This window comes from Leiobunum rupestre, chromosome 6 (assembly GCF_980474605.1).
Source record: "Leiobunum rupestre chromosome 6, qqLeiRupe1.1.hap1, whole genome shotgun sequence".
Taxonomy (NCBI): domain Eukaryota; kingdom Metazoa; phylum Arthropoda; class Arachnida; order Opiliones; family Sclerosomatidae; genus Leiobunum; species Leiobunum rupestre.
In genome coordinates, this window is record NC_143389.1 from 46,928,292 (window position 1) to 46,948,267 (window position 19,976).

Sequence of the window (19,976 nt, forward strand, 5' to 3'; positions counted from 1 at the left end):
ACCTCGTAGAATAAAGAGTAAAACATATGTTCAGAGTCGGCTTGATTACTAAAGCGAATAACACAGAGACGTTTCCGGTGTAGTCACGTAGGAAGAAAAATACTACAACACTCTCTATACTCTACATTCAACACGTTAAAATATACTTCCGAAATGCCAATATAGGTAGTAAAATACTACAAAATCTCTATACTTTACCTTCAATACGTTAAATTACATTCCAATATGTAAATATAGGAGGAAAAATACTACAAAAGCCTCTTTTCTTGGCGTTCAATATGTTAAAATAGATTTCTGAAATGCAAATGTAGGTAGTAAATACTACAAAATCTCTATACTCTACCTTCAATACGTTAAATTACATTCCAATATGTAAATATAGGAGGAAAAATACTACAAAAGCCTCTTTTCTTGGCGTTCAATATGTTAAAATAGATTTCAGAAATGCAAATATAGGTAGTAAATACTACAAAAGCCTCTTTTCTTGGCGTTCAATATGTTAAAATAGATTTCTGAAATGCAAATATAGGTAGTAATTACTACAAAAGCCTCTTACTCTACGTTCAATACGTTAAATTAATGATATGCCTCCGATCGAATCGTTCATTTTTTCCTATTTAAATATACGCATTTAAATTAGAATTGCTTCTAGTGTTCGGCAGTCGATTAATTATTATCCACAAATTTTCCGATTTATTTAAAAAACGTTGGTAAAAAGAATATCATTTTAACTTATTTAATTGTGTTTTTTACCCAACCAAGCATTTATTTGAATAAAAGTGGTATTTATTTAAATAACCAATAGTTAAATAAAAATTGTTAAATGTTTAAATAATCGAAAGTGAACAAGCCTATTTTTTAAATAAAACAAACAGACTTTAAAGTTGATAAGATTTGTAAATATCATTTGAAACTAATAATTTTCACGCTTTATTTAAGTCAAGCAATTACATTTTTAAAAATGAAAGAAGTTAAACAATATAAAAATTTGTAAATATTGTAAATATTTTTAGGTAATAAAGAAATTAAGAAATGTTTTAATTAAAATATCTTTCATTTTCTACTACATTTTTAAAAATGAAAGAAGTTTAACAACATAATTATTCTAATATAATTTCAAAATCAGGTATTATTTAAAGTACAAATGCATAATTTAGTGAAGCAATTCATATTTAAATACTTTTATTTAATTAATTTGTGTATCTGAAATGTATTAATTGAAAAATAAGTGGGTTTTACTATTTATCACGGTTTTTTATATATATATATATTTTGGAATTGTTACAAAAGGTTCTTTTTTAACGTAACTTAGTACATTAATTTATTTTGGAAGTTCAAAACGTATTAAGAGCCCTTCAGAGTACTATAAAAGGATTTCATTTACAAACTAAATTAATATTTTCTTCAAACTTTCAATTCGTTATAATATGAATTTAAATGAAAACATAATGGATTATAGGTGCGTAATCTACTATTAGACCGAACTAATTAAAAAAATACTTAAAGTAAGTGGTTTTACTGATAAACTCTAAAGGAATTTTGGAATTTTCTAGAATAGCAAAGTAAAACTAAAACGTTAACCAAGTTTAAAACGAAACTAATAACTGGGAGAAAGGTTGAAATAAGTAATTTTTTTTGATTTTTCGTTTTTTAATTTTTGAGTTCCCTATATTATTATAAACTAAATTAAATATAATTTTTGAAAATTTGTGATAAAAGATCTGCTCCTTCGTGTTTTACATATATTTAAAAACTCGAGATTTTAATGAATTGTTTTCAAAGCATGAAAAATATAGCAGATCCTTTGATTTTAATTGTAGTTAGTAGTTACTTAAAAAAAAAGTCGCTAGCTGACTTGGAGCTGGTGTAGTTAAATTTTAAAAATGTGTATTTTAAATTTTGTTTGTAAAAGTTTTTTTGAAAAAGTTTAGTATTATAGTTTAAATTTATTAAATAAAATAAAATATAAATTATACATTTGGTTTAGTATTTTACTATTGCAAGTAAAATTAATAGTAATTTCAATTACTTTTTTAGTTTTTTTTTGACAAATATGCAAACTATTTAGTTATTTCAAAAACAAATACGTCGAATTATTTGGTATTCGAAATACTATTTTCAAAAATTATATTTAATTTAGTTTATAATAATATAGGGAACTCAAAAATTAAAAAACGAAAAATCAAAAAAAATTACTTATTTCAACCTTTCTCCCAGTTATTAGTTTCGTTTTAAACTTGGTTTACGTTTTAGTTTTACTTTGCTATTCTAGAAAATTCCAAAATTCCTTTAGAGTTTATCAGTAAAACCACTTACTTTAAGTATTTTTTTTAATTAGTTCGGTCTAATAGTAGATTACGCACCTATAATCCATGATGTTTTCATTTAAATTCAAATTATAACGAATTGAAAGTTTGAAGAAAATATTAATTTAGTTTGTAAATGAAATCCTTTTATAGTACTCTGAAGGGCTCTTAATACGTTTTGAACTTCCAAAATAAATTTATGTACTAAGTTACGTTAAAAAAGAACCTTTTGTAACAATTCCAATATATATATATATATATATATATATATATATATATATATATATATATATAAAACCGTGATAAATAGTAAAACCCACTTATTTTTCAATTAATACATTTCAGATACACAAATTAATTAAATAAAAGTATTTAAATAAGAATTGCTTCACTAAATTATGCATTTGTACTTTAAATAATACCTGATTTTGAAATTATATTAGAATAATTATATTGTTAAACTTCTTTCATTTTTAAAAATGTAGTAGAAAATGAAAGATATTTTAATTAAAACATTTCTTAATTTCTTTATTACCTAAAAATATTTACAATATTTACAAATTTTTATATTGTTTAACTTCTTTCATTTTTAAAAATGTAATTGCTTGACTTAAATAAAGCGTGAAAATTATTAGTTTCAAATGATATTTACAAATCTTATCAACTCTAAAGTCCATTTTTCAGGTATTAGTAAGTATTTCATACAAACTAACTTCTAAAATATGGATTTAGTTCGTAAATAAAATTCTTTTAAATTACTTTGAAGGACTCTTTATACGTTTTGAACTTGAATAATATTAAAAACAATAATCTAAGATACCCTTTAAAGTTAAATTCCTTTAGTTTATCAGTAAAACCACTTACTTTAAGTATTTTTTAATCCGTTCGGTCTAATAGTAGATTACGCACCTATAATCCATGATGTTTTCATTTAAATTCAAATTATAACGAATTGAAAGTTTGAAGAAAATATTAATTTAGTTTGTAAATGAAATCCTTTTATAGTACTCTGAAGGGCTCTTAATACGTTTTGAACTTCCAAAATAAATTAATGTACTAAGTTACGTTTAAAAGAACCTTTTGTAACAATTCCAATATAAATATATATATATATATATATATAAAAAACCGTGATATATAGTAAAACCCACTTATTTTTCAATAAATACATTTCAGATACACAAATTAATTAAATAAAAGTATTTAAATAAGAATTACTTCACTAAATTATGCATTTGTACTTTAAATAATACCTGATTTTGAAATTATATTAGAATAATTATATTGTTAAACTTCTTTCATTTTTAAAAATGTAGTAGAAAATGAAAGATATTTTAATTAAAACATTTCTTAATTTCTTTATTACCTAAAAATATTTACAATATTTACAAATTTTTATATTGTTTAACTTCTTTCATTTTTAAAAATGTAATTGCTTGACTTAAATAAAGCGTGAAAATTATTAGTTTCAAATGATATTTACAAATCTTATCAACTCTAAAGTCTGTTTGTTTTATTTAAAAAATAGGCTTGTTCACTTTCGATTATTTAAACATTTAACAATTTTTATTTAACTATTGGTTATTTAAATAAATACCACTTTTATTCAAATAAATGCTTCGTTGGGTAAAAAACACAATTAAATAAGTTAAAATGATATTCTTTTTACCAACGTTTTTTAAATAAATCGGATAATTTGTGGATAATAATTAATCGACTGCCGAACACTAGAAGCAATTCTAATTTAAATGCGTATATTTAAATAGGAAAAAATGAACGATTCGATCGGAGGCATATCATTAATTTAACGTATTGAACGTAGAGTAAGAGGCTTTTGTAGTAATTACTACCTATATTTGCATTTCAGAAATCTATTTTAACATATTGAACGCCAAGAAAAGAGGCTTTTGTAGTATTTACTACCTATATTTGCATTTCAGAAATCTTTTTTAACATATTGAACGCCAAGAAAAGAGGCTTTTGTAGTATTTTTCCTCCTATATTTACATATTGGAATGTAATTTAACGTATTGAAGGTAGAGTATAGAGATTTTGTAGTATTTACTACCTACATTTGCATTTCAGAAATCTATTTTAACATATTGAACGCCAAGAAAAGAGGCTTTTGTAGTATTTTTCCTCCTATATTTACATATTGGAATGTAATTTAACGTATTGAAGGTAAAGTATAGAGATTTTGTAGTATTTTACTACCTATATTGGCATTTCGGAAGTATATTTTAACGTGTTGAATGTAGAGTATAGAGAGTGTTGTAGTATTTTTCTTCCTACGTGACTACACCGGAAACGTCTCTGTGTTATTCGCTTTAGTAATCAAGCCGACTCTGAACATATGTTTTACTCTTTATTCTACGAGGTTTAAACATACACCATTTCAGTACATTCTTAACTTATTCCATACGCTATTTAAAACACATGCGATAAAGATAACGAGGAAACAAGTTAACTCTGAACATATATGTTATGCTCTATACGTGAAGGATGTTGTAAGCTTAAATTCATAATGGTTAATGTGTAGTATTTTTCTACCTTTTTACGTTTTATAGTATTTCTTTATCTATATTTGTGTGTATCGGAAATGTATTTTAACGTATCGAACGTAGAGTAAATTTTTTTTTATATTTTCTTTATATATTTGCGTATCAGAGTTGTGTGTTGTCGTATTAAAAGAAGAAAAAGGAACTTTTCATAGTGTTATTCTACCTATTTACATATCGGAAATGTATTTATATTTTACCGTATTTAAAATATAGGTAATTGTTTTTATTGGCTTGACTTAAATAAAGCGTGAAAGTTATTAGTTTCAAAATGATATTTACAAATCTTATCCACACAAATTTAATTTAATTTTAATTTTAGTGTTTTATAGTATCTTTCTGACTATATTTGTGTATAAGAATTATATTTTACCGTATTTAAATAGTAATAAAAGCGAATTGAAAGTTTGAAGAAAATATGAATTAAGTTCGTAAATAAAATCCTTTTATTGTACTTTGAAGGACTCTTAATACGTTTTCAACTTGAATAAAATTAAAAACAATAATCTAAGATACCCTTTAAAGTTAAATTCCTTTAGAGTTTATCAGTAAAACCACTTTAAGTATTTTTTCAATCCTTATACCTATATTTACATATTGGAATTGTTACAAAAGGTTCTTTTAAACGTAACTTAGTACACTAATTAAGTATTTTTAATTTACCGTAATTAAAATATAGGTAAGTGGTTTTTATCTTATTTTATACCTACGGAAGCGATAAATAAATTAAAGCAATAAATTTTTGGAGTTTGGAGATGGGTGGAAAAAAAAATAAGGCTCTTCGTTTTTCCAACTGCTTTTCTGATGTACCCAAAAATGGACCAAAATAGACCAAAGGTACCCTTAAAACGACCAAAGTCACCATTTTCGGCCCTATGTACCCCATTTCGGACCAAAAGTACCCCAAACTGGACCTATTAGCTTTATTGTAATGTTAAACTCCCATAGAGATTCCCCTAAAAGAAAAAAACTTGCGGTCCAATTTTGGGTACATGAATTATTTCGGAGAGGGAATCCATGTTTTAAATTCAAATTAAATGCGCGCCCGGGCAATCCGCGCCTCCCAGGTAATCCGCGCACGCGCGCGCTATCTTCCTGCCTAGGTTATTAATCATACAACTTACATAATTTCCACTTATTTCGTACGATAAAACGCGATCGAGATATTCGTTTTAAGAAATACTCGTGAGATTGGTTCAAGTGTCAAGCGTACTACAATGATATTAAAATGAAGTTTAAAAATATTTCCATTCTACTTTAACAACGAATATTCCATGACGTCAAAACACTCTTAAATTCAAATTAACCGCGTCCCCCGGGGTAATCTGCGCACGCGTCGCCTAGGTTATCAATTTTTACATCATTTCAACTTATTCCGTACGATAAAGCTTGATAAGATATACGTTCAAGTATCTTTCGAGATAAGCGTAGATAAATGAACAAGTTGGCCTGGACACAATATGTTGATATACGGGAAAACAAATCGTCGCGAGAAATATCATAAATACATTGACTTTTCGACGATTTTACCCCCATTTCAGCCCTAAAATCCTGGATCCTCGATCCTCGATCCTAGGATCGGAGCCTCGCCCTCACTTTCCTTCTACTCCCTAATGTTCAATCTAAGGAACCTATCGTTAAAATTACTTAAAGGGACTTTCAAGAGAGGCCTAGTCGATTTGAAATACGTCATTCAGTCGTAACTTTGGCTTCACAACTAACGGCGTCCGAATAACATATTTCAAATTAACAAGACAATTTTACAATCTACGGGCATGTTCAAGAGACATTTTAAAATTTTTGTTAAATAACGAAACTGACTTCGGCTGTCAAAGGCACTTTCGTTTTTTTCACGAATTGGTTAAAATGTCTTGAAATTTTTATTTCGCCAACTATTGCGTTCTATTTAGTCAACAATGAAAATTAATTTTGCTAAGCACAGCGTGCGATTATGTTAACAGCAACGTTTGGTTTTGCTAACCACAACGTGTGGTTTTGCTAAATAAGCGTCCTATTTCAGCAAACAAAATGTACGATTGCGCCAGTTAGAACGTTTTATTGTGCCAATTTTATCGCGTGATTCTGCTAACTAATGCGTTGGATTCTGCTAACTAATGCGTTGGATTCTGCCAACTAATGCGTGCGATTCTGCGAACTAATACGTTTAATAATGCCAACTAATGCGTATAATTCTGCCAACTAATGCGTTTGATTTTGGTAACTAATACGTTTAATACTGCCAACTAATGCGCGTAATTCTGCCAACTAATACGTGTCATTTTGAAAACTAATGCGTTTGATTTTGGTAACTAGTACGTTTAATAATGCCAACTACTGCTTTTGATTTTGGTAACTAATACGTTTAATAATGCCAATTAATGCGTTTGATTTTGGTAACTAATACGTTTAATAATGCCAACTAATGCGTTTGATTTAGGTAACTAATACGTTTAATAATGCCAACCATTTCGTTTGTTCTTGCACACCTGGTGACCAAATCTTCCAACCAAATCGGTTATTTGAGTCAAGCTAACCGTTCACTATTGAACATTTAAACGTGTTACATTCCACAAAAAGTGATCACCATTGAACACCGTCTTAGTGTGCGATGTAGCACGCAACAAATCGCGTTCAAACTTGAACAATAATACGTGCTACTGGTGTGGTGAGCCTTTGCACACTAAATTGTTCAACTTTGAACAATTTCTTTTAAGAGTGCATATCAATATGTTTTTGATATTTAAAGCTTTTTTTTGTTGGAATCAGTTACAGTAGTATTACTTCATTCTGTAATTAATAGTAACTTGAATCACCAAGCTCCATTTATTTCAAAAAGGATATCAAACAACACACCAAGCTGGCTAACGCCAGATATAAAACATAATATGCATCTGAGAAATGCGTACCTAAGAAAGAGCCGGAAGAACGCTGTTTTTAAAAATCAATATCAACGACTCAGAAACAAAGTAAATAACCTAATTGAACAAGCTAAAAAGAAATCGCTACAGTAAAGTATTGAAGGTTCAAAACTGGACATAAGTAGCATTGAATACTATTAGTGACATGCCGACTCAACTGTTTAAATTTCGGGACGTTAACGAGAAATTCGTTACCAAGCATCTGTCTGAAATCATTCCAACAAAATCAACTGGGATAGATAATCTAAATCCTGCCCTAATTCACGCTTTAGCGCACATCATAGCTCCAATATTAACATATATCATAAACCTATCTTTCTTTTCCGGTGTTTTCCCCACAGAATGGAAAAAGGCAAAAGCAATACCGCTCAAGAATTAAGCGAATTCAGGTTATTAATTTCAGTTTTGGCTTGTCTATCGAAAACTCTTGAGAGAATAGCATATGCCCAGTTATATCAGTATGCCATAGAAGATGATATTCTATACCTAAAACAATGTGGCTACAGGAGTGGCCATTCAACTTTAACATGTACGACAGACCTTTTTAGAATCAATTATTAATAAGTTAAAAGAGCGGAAGATCGTTGGTTTGGTGTTCGTGGATATGTCAAAGGCTTTTGATTCCGTTAGTCACCAAATACTACTTCAAATTCTGGAATGCTATGGCGTAAAGAATACTGAAAATAAATGGTTTACATCGTATCTCACACACGAAGTCAATCTGTTGTTATTGACGGTTATACATCACCACCACCACCTATTTACACACGAATATGCAGATGACAGTTCGCTAATGACTGCCTCAAACAGTATTTCGGACTTAATATATGATATGTGTTGTTTGATAACCTTTTTGAAATAAATGGAGCTTGATGATTCAAGTTACTATTAATTACAGAATGAAGTAATTCTATTGTAACTGATTCCAACAAAAAAACTTTAAATATCAAAAACATATTGACATGGCGTTATTTGTAGAGAAAATTATTTTGAATAAAATAAAATACCATCTTTACTTTACAGATGTTATGTTATTTTAGTGGATTCTAGAAGAAAAAGATTTATAATTAAATAAAATATTAAGTTTACTGTATAGGGAAAAGGTTATTATAGTGAATTCTAGAAGAAATATTTTAGAATTAAATAAAATATTAAGTTTACTGTATAGGGAAAAGGTTATTATAGCGGATTCTAGAAGAAAATTATTTAGAATTAAATAAAATGTCCTGTTTACTGTACATATAATAGGTTATTACAGTGGATTCTAGATGCAAATCATTTAGAATAAAATAAAATATCCTGTTTGCTGTACATATAATAGGTTATTAAAGTGGATTCTAGATGCAAATTATTTAGAATTAAATAAAACGTCATGTTTACTGTTCATATAATAGGTTATTACAGTGGATTCTAGATGCAAATTATTTAGAATTAAATAAAATATCATGTTTACTATACATATAGTAGGTTATTACAGTGGATTCTAGATGAAAATTATTTATATTAATATAAAATATCATCTTTCCTTCACATATACTTTGTTATTATAGTGGATTCTAGAAGAATAAGATTTAGAATAAAATAAAATATCAAGTTTACTCTACAGGGAATTGGGTTTTACAGAGGATTCTAGAAGAAAAACAATTAGAATTAAATAAAATATCAAGATTATTTTGCGGGTGATAAATTTTTATACTGGATTCTGGAGGATTTTTTAGTTTAATTAAAATATCTTGTTCATTGGATAGAATTCTATATCTAAAAAAACAAAGATTCTAATATGTACAATATTAGATAATTGGTCTTATTTTAAGCGTTTAGAGTGACGTGTGTAAAGTTATTATCTTTGATATGTGAAGTTGTATATTTTGTCAAATAGTACTCTCTTAACTATGTTAGTCGCAAACATACTGTATTCTAAGGATTCTAAGATTCTAAAATTCTTTTTAGTTTTAGGGTTACGGGATTCTAGAGATTCTAAAGATTCTAAGATTCTTTTTAGTATCACCCCTTTTATTTGGGTCATTGGGTCTAAATTCGGACCGACTGAATAACGTGGAAACTGAATAACGTGCATCCGGATTTAAGTTCAAAAGTTAGTAAAACCTGAATAACGTGGAAACTGAATAGCGGGGAAACTGAATAGCATGGAAACTGAATAACGTGGAAACTGAATAGCGTGGAAACTGAATAGCGTGGAAACTGAATAGCGTGGAAACTGAATAGCGTGGAAACTGAATAACGTGGAAACTGAATAACGTGGAAACTGAATAACGTGGAAACTGAATATCGTGGAAACTGAATAGCGTGGAAAAGATTCCTTTTGGCGTTGCTAGAAGTCGCCACTAACTGAATTTTGAAGGCGTCGTTCTCCATATAAACAAGGTGGTCGAATCGTACCCATAATTTCGCTCGCTGATTTCTTCAGTGTAACATTAGATATTTCTTCCTCTCTTTTCTCGGCTTTTTTAGAGGCTGTTATTTTCTAAGATGATGTTTGCGGTATTGGTGATCACTTCACGCCGCACTGACGGTTTTAAAACGTGCTGCGAAACGGAAATATCTCATCAACGGTGTATAAAGAAATTTCAATTGATACTTCGTTAGATAGGTATTGATCAACTCTATATTATGGGTAATTCCACGAGAGATTGACTTATGCACCCTACCATCGTGAAATTTAGTGAAAACTTGTATTTCACTTGTCCTAACGTAGACAAATTTGGAATTTTTGGAGCGTATCTCATGTCTGCAACTCTGTTTCTCAGAAACTAGCCCCCCCTATGCGGTTGACTTTAAATATGTAAACTATTTGGCTATTTGTAAACCAAATACGTCGAATAATTTGATATTCGAATTACTATTTGGTATTTGATCAGTTAACTGGCCTAAATTTTTGCCCTAAAAATATTAGACCAAATTATTTGACGTTATAAATATTCGATTTGGTATTTGCCGTGCTTTAAAAAAATATTTGATATTCGATTCGATCCCCCAAAAAATGGTATTTGCACACCTCTATTATAGACCCAAGGACTAAAACTTCTAAATTTCACACTCCAAATTATAGAACAAATTGTATTTGACTGTAATTTCAATTTTACATAGGATATCCCACTGTTGTTTGATGGAAATTCAGTTTTAAATAAACCCATTGACGTATGTTAAAAAAACTTTTTAAATAAAAAATTAAATTATAGGACGTCTGGCAACGCTCTTCTCTTGACTTCTAACTGCTAGGAGCTACGGGGTCCCAAAAGTAAAATCAAAATCACGTGACTTGTTTATTTCCGAATTGACTTTTTTGAGTCGCAACCCGACTGTTCCCCGGCTGTCGGGTAATAGTCGAACTTCGACTGCACGCCATTTTAAGGTCTTCCACCGACTCAATGCCGACTTCGACTCCTATCCGACTGTTTCGACTGTTAACCGACTAAAAAACGGAAACACAATGCTACTGGGGTAGTCGTAAGCCACTTCCTTTCACTAGCAGACAAAAACTTTAGTCGTGGCTGGACGGGAACGGCTGCCGGCAGAGAATTGCTGCCCTACGTATAACTTGTGCTTACCGGACTGTCTCGAGCGATGTGCTAAGGGTCATTGCTGGTGAGTCAGGAAGCTGCTGTATTCAGGTCCTTCTGTTTCAGAGAAGACAGCAAGCATTGTGAGATGGAGTTACAAGGTGGTAACTACCTCTACCCAGGTGACCCACGGGAGGACCACCCAGCGGTCAAGGGAATTATAAACATTGTCCAGTAGGGGTGCCAGAGTGGCTTTTGTTGTGTAAAAGAACGGTGTAGAGGTCTATAACGTGGTCAGTTGCATTAATGAAAAGGTAGATGCATTTTATCTGGAGTTCTTAGCAATACATGAAAGTATTTGATGTTGCAACGGATTTACGGATTGTCTTTTTGCTATTAACGCAATAAGCAATCATAAAAATAATCATGGCTTATGCCATAAAATGCGTAAGATGTTGAAACGGATGATCACGCCGGTCACGTTTACTTGGATTAAGTCACACACTGGGTATGTAGGGAATGAGAGGGCTTACTTTCTTACATATGCTTAATTGTGTATGTCTTTTAGGAAGTGACTCCTAACTTCGTATACAGATTGGTGGCTCGGCCAGTACATATGATGATAAGCCCCTGTAATGCTTAGGCAGTGCACGGGGTGTATAAATACAATAGTCTGATGCCGGCGCAGCGGTCCCTTAATGAGTCAGATTGTGCGATAACTGGTGGCTTTACCGGGGAGTCAGGGTCCGGCTTTTGTAACCCATAAGGGCGGTGGTGCACTAGGAGCTGTTAGCTCCGTTCAAATGGTCCTATCTCATCCTCCGACTTCGGTCAGGAAAGGGCTGGAAACTGAGTTTCGGCTCAGGCTAACGGAGAGGGTACAGGCAAACTGGCCGCCTCGAAGGATTGGGTAGCCTAGTTTGGGGCGGTGGGGTCTCCGTATGAGGCACAGAGGTCCTGTTTCCCAGCCTCTTGGGGCAACAACGGGTTTCCGGTGCCAACTGTGCCAGGTAACGTGGGCCTCTGTGTACCTGTCATTCCCCTTTAGGAGCTCTTTCTGAAGGGTATACGGCTCTCTACATACGTGGGTAGGGTGTTGGCTGGAATTGAAACTTCTGCTGGGTTGAGCGGCTTGCGCTGAAGGTGAGACCGTCATCGGTAGGGTTCTCTACCTGTATTGGCTGTTCTGGCCCTCAATGGGTCGGAGTGTGCAAAAACTGGTGGCTTTACCGGGGAGTCGGGGTCCGGCTCTTGTAACCCATAAGGGCGGTGGCGCACTGGGAGATGTTAGCTTTGATCAAATGGTCCTATCTCCACCTCCGACTTCGGTCAGCTTTGGGCTGGATGCTGAGCTTCGGCTCAGGCTAACGGAGAGGGTCCGTGCAAACTGGCCGCCCCGGCGGATTGGGTAGCCTGCTGTGGGGCGGCGGGCCTCCGTATGCGGGCACGGCGGTCCTGTTTCCCGGCCTTTTGCAACAACACCGCGATCTCCGGTGCCAGCTGTACCAGGTTATGCGGGCTGCTGTGTGCTCGTCGTTCCCCTTTAGGAGCTCTCTCCAAAGGGTTTGGCTCCTTACCTTCATAGGTAGGGTGTCGACTGGAGTTGCTATAGCACCCATTCTAAATCCCACTGCTGTGTGCGAAGTGGGGATTGGTCCACCCATTGCTGCACCTTCTGCTGGGTTGAGTGGCTTGCGTCAAAGGTGAGACCATCAGTAGTAGGGTTCTGCTACCCATGCTGGATTTGTCACCTGTCCGGGCTAGGGGGACGCTGGCGTAGGGCACTATGATGATAGGCCTCCGGTGGTATGGTCTCTGTTACTAGGTACACCGGACTATAAATTCTGACACACTGCCTAAAATATCGGTGGTCCAACAGATATTCCTTGACGGTTCTTCGACTTTAAAACTTAGTACTTGCCAACTCTAAAACTATTGAAGAATCGAAGCAAAATAAGGTCGGGCTGACGTCGACGCATGATTAAAATCTGTATTTTCAACTCTACTAGATTTAATTTTGTTTTGTCATTTAAACCGATAGACATGTGTGTTATACTAATGGGGAATTCAAATTACCGATAGACCAACACTTAAATCTATCGTGGTAAATATCCCATAATTCAAACTTCTATATCAGAAGTTAATGAAATTTGGGATCTTTGTGAACTATACTTGTTTCAAATAAATTCATCTATACCCATGTGACCTATGCCAGAGGGGACTTATTATCAAATAATAGATTTTTCGACTGACTATTTGAACGTAGTAGTAGACGTCATACCAGAAGTTAATTAAAAAATATTTACGTTTTTGTTTTATTATAGTGGAATATTTCCTAGTTTTGTGCGACGTAAGGGCAAATATAACGTCGTACATCAGTTGGCAATTGGTCGGCTAGTATACAAAAGATAGTTCATATTTCGACCTCTAAAAGTAGATTCAACCAACTGTTATTTAAAGATGCTTAGTAAATTTCAATAGATACAGTACGGAGTCGCGATTTAAAGGCCAGTCGACTTCCTGCCAAAAAAATGCACTAGGACATTTCAACAGTAAAAAATAATGTGGGCCGATCATGGGCCGACCGTACTTTATATTTAATTTGAAATATTAACATAAAATATTTTTTTATGCCGACGCAAATTGAAATCTGTATTCTTTGCGACGTGTTACCGACTTCATGCCATCCATTTTGACGGCATGGCAGAGTCGGTATTCATATTAAAAATAGGGTAGGCAACGTGAAAAAGTACAGACGGATTTGCCAACCTAATTTTCGTAATATTTGATTTCAAAATCCTAAGTGTCGGCATAGCCAACCTAAAAAAAAGCATAGGCGGCGTGCCCAAAACAAAGATGGTTTGACCAAACATAAAACATCCTACTTTTCGACGAAATAGTGATAGAGTCGTTTTGGCCAACACTAAAACGTCACTAAATTATATGTTCGTTAATAAGTAAAAAACGTCAACCCCCAAAATTCCAGGTTGGCTCTTAGTCGGATAAAATGGCCATACTATTTTTCCGGTGTCCGACCATTGGCCGACTGTAAATTGGAAGATTTGTGCTACATGGGTTATTAGACTCGAAGTCAGACTCGTTCTCCCTCCCAAATAATAATTTATTTTATAAATCGGATCAGGAATTTGAGAATAGCTGGACGTTAATATCAGGCGGTGGCTGGACGGGAACGGTTGGCGGTGGTGGCGGCTGGACGGAAATAGCTGGCGGTGGCTGGACGGGAACGGTTGGCGGTGGTTTCGATGGACGGAAATGGCTGGTGGCGGCTGCGCTGCGGCTGTACGGGAGAGGATGGCGGTGTCAGAACTCGTTGTAGAAGCGGCTTATTAGACTCGGAGTCGGAGTCGGACTCGTTCTCCCTCCCAGATAATATTTTATTGTATAAATCTGATCAGGAATTTGAGAAAAGTTCAGGTTCGGAAGTGGCTGGACGGGAACCGTTGGCGGTGGTGGCGGTTGGACGGAAATATCAGGCGGTGGCTGGACGGGAACGGTTGGCGGCGGTGGCGGCTGGACGGAAATATCAGGCGGCGGCAGGACGGAAATGGCTGGCGGCGTCAGAACTCGTTGTAGAAGCGGCTTATTAGACACGGAGTCGGACTCGTTCTCCTTCCAAATAATATTTTATTTTATAAATCTGATCAGGAATTTGAGAAAAGTTCAGGTTTGGAAGTGGCTGGACGGGAACCGTTGGCGGTGGTGGCGGTTGGACGGAAATATCAGGCGGTGGCTGGACGGGAACGGTTGGCGGCGGTGGCGGTTGGACGGAAATATCAGGCGGTGGCTGGACGGGAACGGTTGGCGGCGGTGGCGGTTGGCGGCGGTGGCGGTTGGACGGAAATATCAGGCGGTGGCTGGACGGGAACGGTTGGCGGCGGTGGCGGCTGGACGGAAAAAGCTGGTGGTGGCTGGACGGGAACGGTTGGCGGCGGTGGCGGTTGGACGGAAATATCAGGTGGTGGCTGGACGGGAACGGTTGGCGGTGGTGGCGGCTGGACGGAAATAGCTGGCGGTGGCTGGACGGGAACGGTTGGCGGAGTCGGACTCGTTCTCCCTCCCAGATAATATTTTATTGTATAAATCTGATCAGGAATTTGAGAAAAGTTCGAGGTCGGAAGTTATAGCGTCGTGACTGGAGGGGAACGGTTGGCGGAGAAGGCTGCAGGACGGAAATAGCTGGTGGTGGCTGGACGGGAACGGTTGGCGGTGGTGGCGGCTGGACGGAAATAGCTGGTGGCGGCTGGACGGAAATAGCTGGCGGTGGCTGGACGGGAACGGTTGGCGGTGGTTTCGGTGGATGGAAATGGCTGGTGGCGGTTGTGCTGCGGCTGTACGGGAGAGGATGGCGGTGTCAGAACTCGTTGTAGAAGCGGCTTATTAGACTCGGAGTCGGAGTCGGACTCGTTCTCCCTCCCAGATAATATTTTATTGTATAAATCTGATCAGGAATTTGAGAAAAGTTCAGGTTCGGAAGTGGCTGGACGGGAACCGTTGGCGGTGGTGGCGGTTGGACGGAAATATCAGGCGGTGGCTGGACGGGAACGGTTGGCGGCGGTGGCGGCTGGACGGAAATATCAGGCGGCGGCAGGACGGAAATGGCTGGCGGCGTCAGAACTCGTTGTAGAAGCGGCTTATTAGACACGGAGTCGGACTCGTTCTCCTTCCAAATAATATTTTATTTTATAAATCTGATCAGGAATTTGAGAAAAGTTCAGGTTTGGAAGTGGCTGGACGGGAACCGTTGGCGGTGGTGGCGGTTGGACGGAAATATCAGGCGGTGGCTGGACGGGAACGGTTGGCGGCGGTGGCGGCTGGACGGAAATATCAGGCGGTGGCTGGACGGGAACGGTTGGCGGCGGTGGCGTTTGGACGGAAATATCAGGCGGTGGCTGGACGGGAACGGTTGGCGGCGGTGGCGGTTGGCGGCGATGGCGGTTGGACGGAAATATCAGGCGGTGGCTGGACGGGAACGGTTGGCGGCGGTGGCGGCTGGACGGAAAAAGCTGGTGGTGGCTGGACGGGAACGGTTGGCGGCGGTGGCGGTTGGACGGAAATATCAGGTGGTGGCTGGACGGGAACGGTTGGCGGTGGTGGCGGCTGGACGGAAATAGCTGGCGGTGGCTGGACGGGAACGGTTGGCGGAGTCGGACTCGTTCTCCCTCCCAGATAATATTTTATTGTATAAATCTGATCAGGAATTTGAGAAAAGTTCGAGGTCGGAAGTTATAGCGTCGTGACTGGAGGGGAACGGTTGGCGGAGAAGGCTGCAGGACGGAAATAGCTGGTGGTGGCTGGACGGGAACGGTTGGCGGTGGGGGCGGCTGGACGGAAATAGCTGGTGGCGGCTGGACGGAAATAGCTGGCGGTGGCTGGACGGGAACGGTTGGCGGCGGTTTCGGTGGATGGAAATGGCTGGTGGCGGTGCCGGTTGGACGGAACCGCTGGGGGCGGTTGCGGCTGGACGGGAATGGCTGGCGGCGGCTGCGCTGCGGCTGTACGGGAGCGGCTGGCGGCGTCAGAACTCGTTGTAGAAGCGGCTTATTAGACTCGAAGTTGGACTCATTCTCCCTCCCAAATATTATTTCTCTTATAAATCTGATCAGGAATTTGAGAAAAGTTCGAGGTCGGAAGTTAGAGCGTCGTGGCTGAATGGGAACGGTTTACGGCGGTGGTGGCTGGACGGGAACGGCTGTTTACGGCTGCGGCAGGACAGGAATGGTTGTTATATTGTATACTTTTGCCATTAGTGTTAATATTATATACTCTTGACCTACACCAACGAATATAATATATAAATTCCCCTGACTTATAGAAAATACTGCTCTTGACCATCTTGTTGTCGCGTATAAGGAGTAATGTTTAGCACATTAGTAAGAATTAATTACATGTAATTCGAATGTTCAATACGTCAGACTTGAAATTTCAACCCCTAATAGTGTCACAGTACATTTTTTTTTATAGATATAAAATTTTAATTTCAATGTTTTCCATATATATTTTCCAATAAAAACTATAATAACCCCCCCCGGCGAGTCGCGAAAGGGCGAGTGGGTCCTGTTCCTGGAATTTCGATGGGGTCGCGCGGCTCTAAGTGGTCGCCTTACCCCGAACCCCCCTGTTAATGAATGGCCCTCGGGATGCTTAAGATAACCTTTTTTTTAGTCGGCTCCGCGCAAAGGATATCGTGCCAATGGATTCTTCTTTTCCAAGAAAGCTCGGGCTTGTCATGACTATTGTCACTATTTTTATTTATAACCTTGTTTTGAACATTTTGAAATTTTGGGGGAAAACGTTAAAAGTATTGGTAGAAGAGATTCATTTCTTCTTATATCGCCGCTGCCAATTACCGTAAAAGCCCAGATGTGCCACCATAAAATGCCATAGTTCTAAGCCAACTGCCAGCCATGTCGACTGAGCCATAAAGCCATTCGAAGTAACTTATAAAATAAGACCTTGACTTTCTACGCAACCCGGCTCACTATTTGGATTGGCTACATATAACTCCACCTCTGTGTGTGATTGGTATGACCCAAGGATCTAAAAGAACAAAACCAGAGAGCATTGCTTTTTTTCAAGTGTGGGACCAAAAGACTAACTAGAGTAGGGAGGCAGAGAGATCATCTACTCGACAAAAAAAATAGAAGGTCTGAACTTAACCCGGGAGTTGAAATATTGGCGTTCGTGAATATAGTACAATTTACCAGTTATACAATAATAATAAACAAAATAGCATAATCAAATCCGTTCGAGTCGGGAAGGTGTGAAAGGCTGATTCCGAGCCGACGTCTACCGCTATAACTTCTGTCCGCTAATCTTCATCTGTGGCCATCTGTTCTCATCTCTTCGTCTTTCGTTTTCCGGAGGTGTGCGTTGATACCGGCAACTATACCAGTGATAAGTACTTTACGAGATATATGGCTTGGCATTAGTTGTAAATATTATTTGGCATAGAAATCTGGCAGCGGCAAGGGTTATGTTGTAAACTATTTGTTGATTGAAAGTGTCGGGGTATTATTTGTTGTCATTTATAGCATTTGAGTGTGGTGTCGGGGTCTATATAACTTAGTGGGTGGGTATTTGATAAGGGAGAAGGGATTGGGATAGTCAGGTGACTAGGATTTTTGTAGTAAATGTTACGAAATAAACGACCATTGGCACGATATTCTGATAGTACTGATTTGAGGACCCGCCGATTTTTAGTTCTAAGCTAAAATATTTCAGGAGATCTGAGACCTTTCCTCTTCAATGTTATCGCTAGGGGGAACTCAAGGTAAATAATATAACTCGAATAAAAATAGCGTGACAATAGATAAAAACTTGCCCTTGTGGTTTAAGAGTAATAAAAATTTAAATTAATCTTTAACCCCATATAAATTTCGAGCGATACATAATAAATTTAATTTATACAGATCATAGAAACAATTAAAAACAGAATCTAAATATTTAGATATGAAAAATTTTAATTAGTGTTTATTTTATAAAATAGAAATATTTATTCTTCTGGTAAACAGTATTTGCAGAAATTCTTCGGCACTTCATTAGGTAATTATTCACAGTTTCCTTCACTTGGTTTCAAACAAGTGAAACAAATCCAGTCTTAACAATTCTTGCACTTTAATCCTTCATCGTTCTTTTTCTTCATACTCTGAAGTTAATCACATGTAGCGCCTCTTTTTCCACGCTTAGATGAGGGCAGGTCACTTCCATTTTGGGTGCGTCTTAATCATAGTAAAATGATTAAATCAGGGTAATCGTGTTTAAATCAGGGTAATCAAGATTAGAAAATCTAATCACGTTTAATCAATCTAATCATAATTTAAACAAGATTTCATCATTCTAATTAGGATATAATTTTTAATCCGGATTAAATCATTTAACCAGATCGAATCAAGATTTTATAATTAAAATCAACACTAAAGTACGATAATTTAATATTAATTATTGATGATTCTTTCGTAAATGTATTTGATTGAAATGATAAAAAAATAACTTATCAGTAGTGTAAAAGTGAGAGTTTAGAGCCACGGGGTGCAAAATTCCATAGGGTTATAACGGGGTGCCAATATTTTCCATAGGGTTAGCGCGGGGTGCCGGTATCTCCCTCGAAACCGCATCGGCTCGATGTGGCCAGATTTGCCGGCATCGAGAATACGAGAGAGACCGATGAAAACGTGAAGTGAGAATCGAAGCTGGTCAGAGTCTTGTTGACGGGGTGTAATATCGTTCGAGGAGGAAGCTGAGTTTCGTGACGAGGTAGGGGAGAGAGACCCGGAAGAGAGTGAGGTCTCGGATTTCAACCGCGCCAGAAAGGAGCGGCTTGTTTATACGCGCGTTTCCTCGGTACGGGGTGGGAGTTTACGCGGGGATTAACGAAATACCCAATAGGGTATGGCATGGGGTATAATTCATGAACAAAGTACGGGTCAGCATCGAGAATACGAGAGCGTCCGTCGAAAACGCGAAGGGACCATCGGAGCCAGCCGGAGATTTATTGACGGGGCGTAATAAGGAAGCGGAATAGAGGTCCGCGATAAAACGAGGTCAAGCTTTTCATCCGCGCCAGAAAGAAGCGGTTTGTTTATGCACGTGTTTAGTCGGTACGGGGCATGAATCTACGGTGAGGGTAGCGATATTACGACGATTGTATATTTG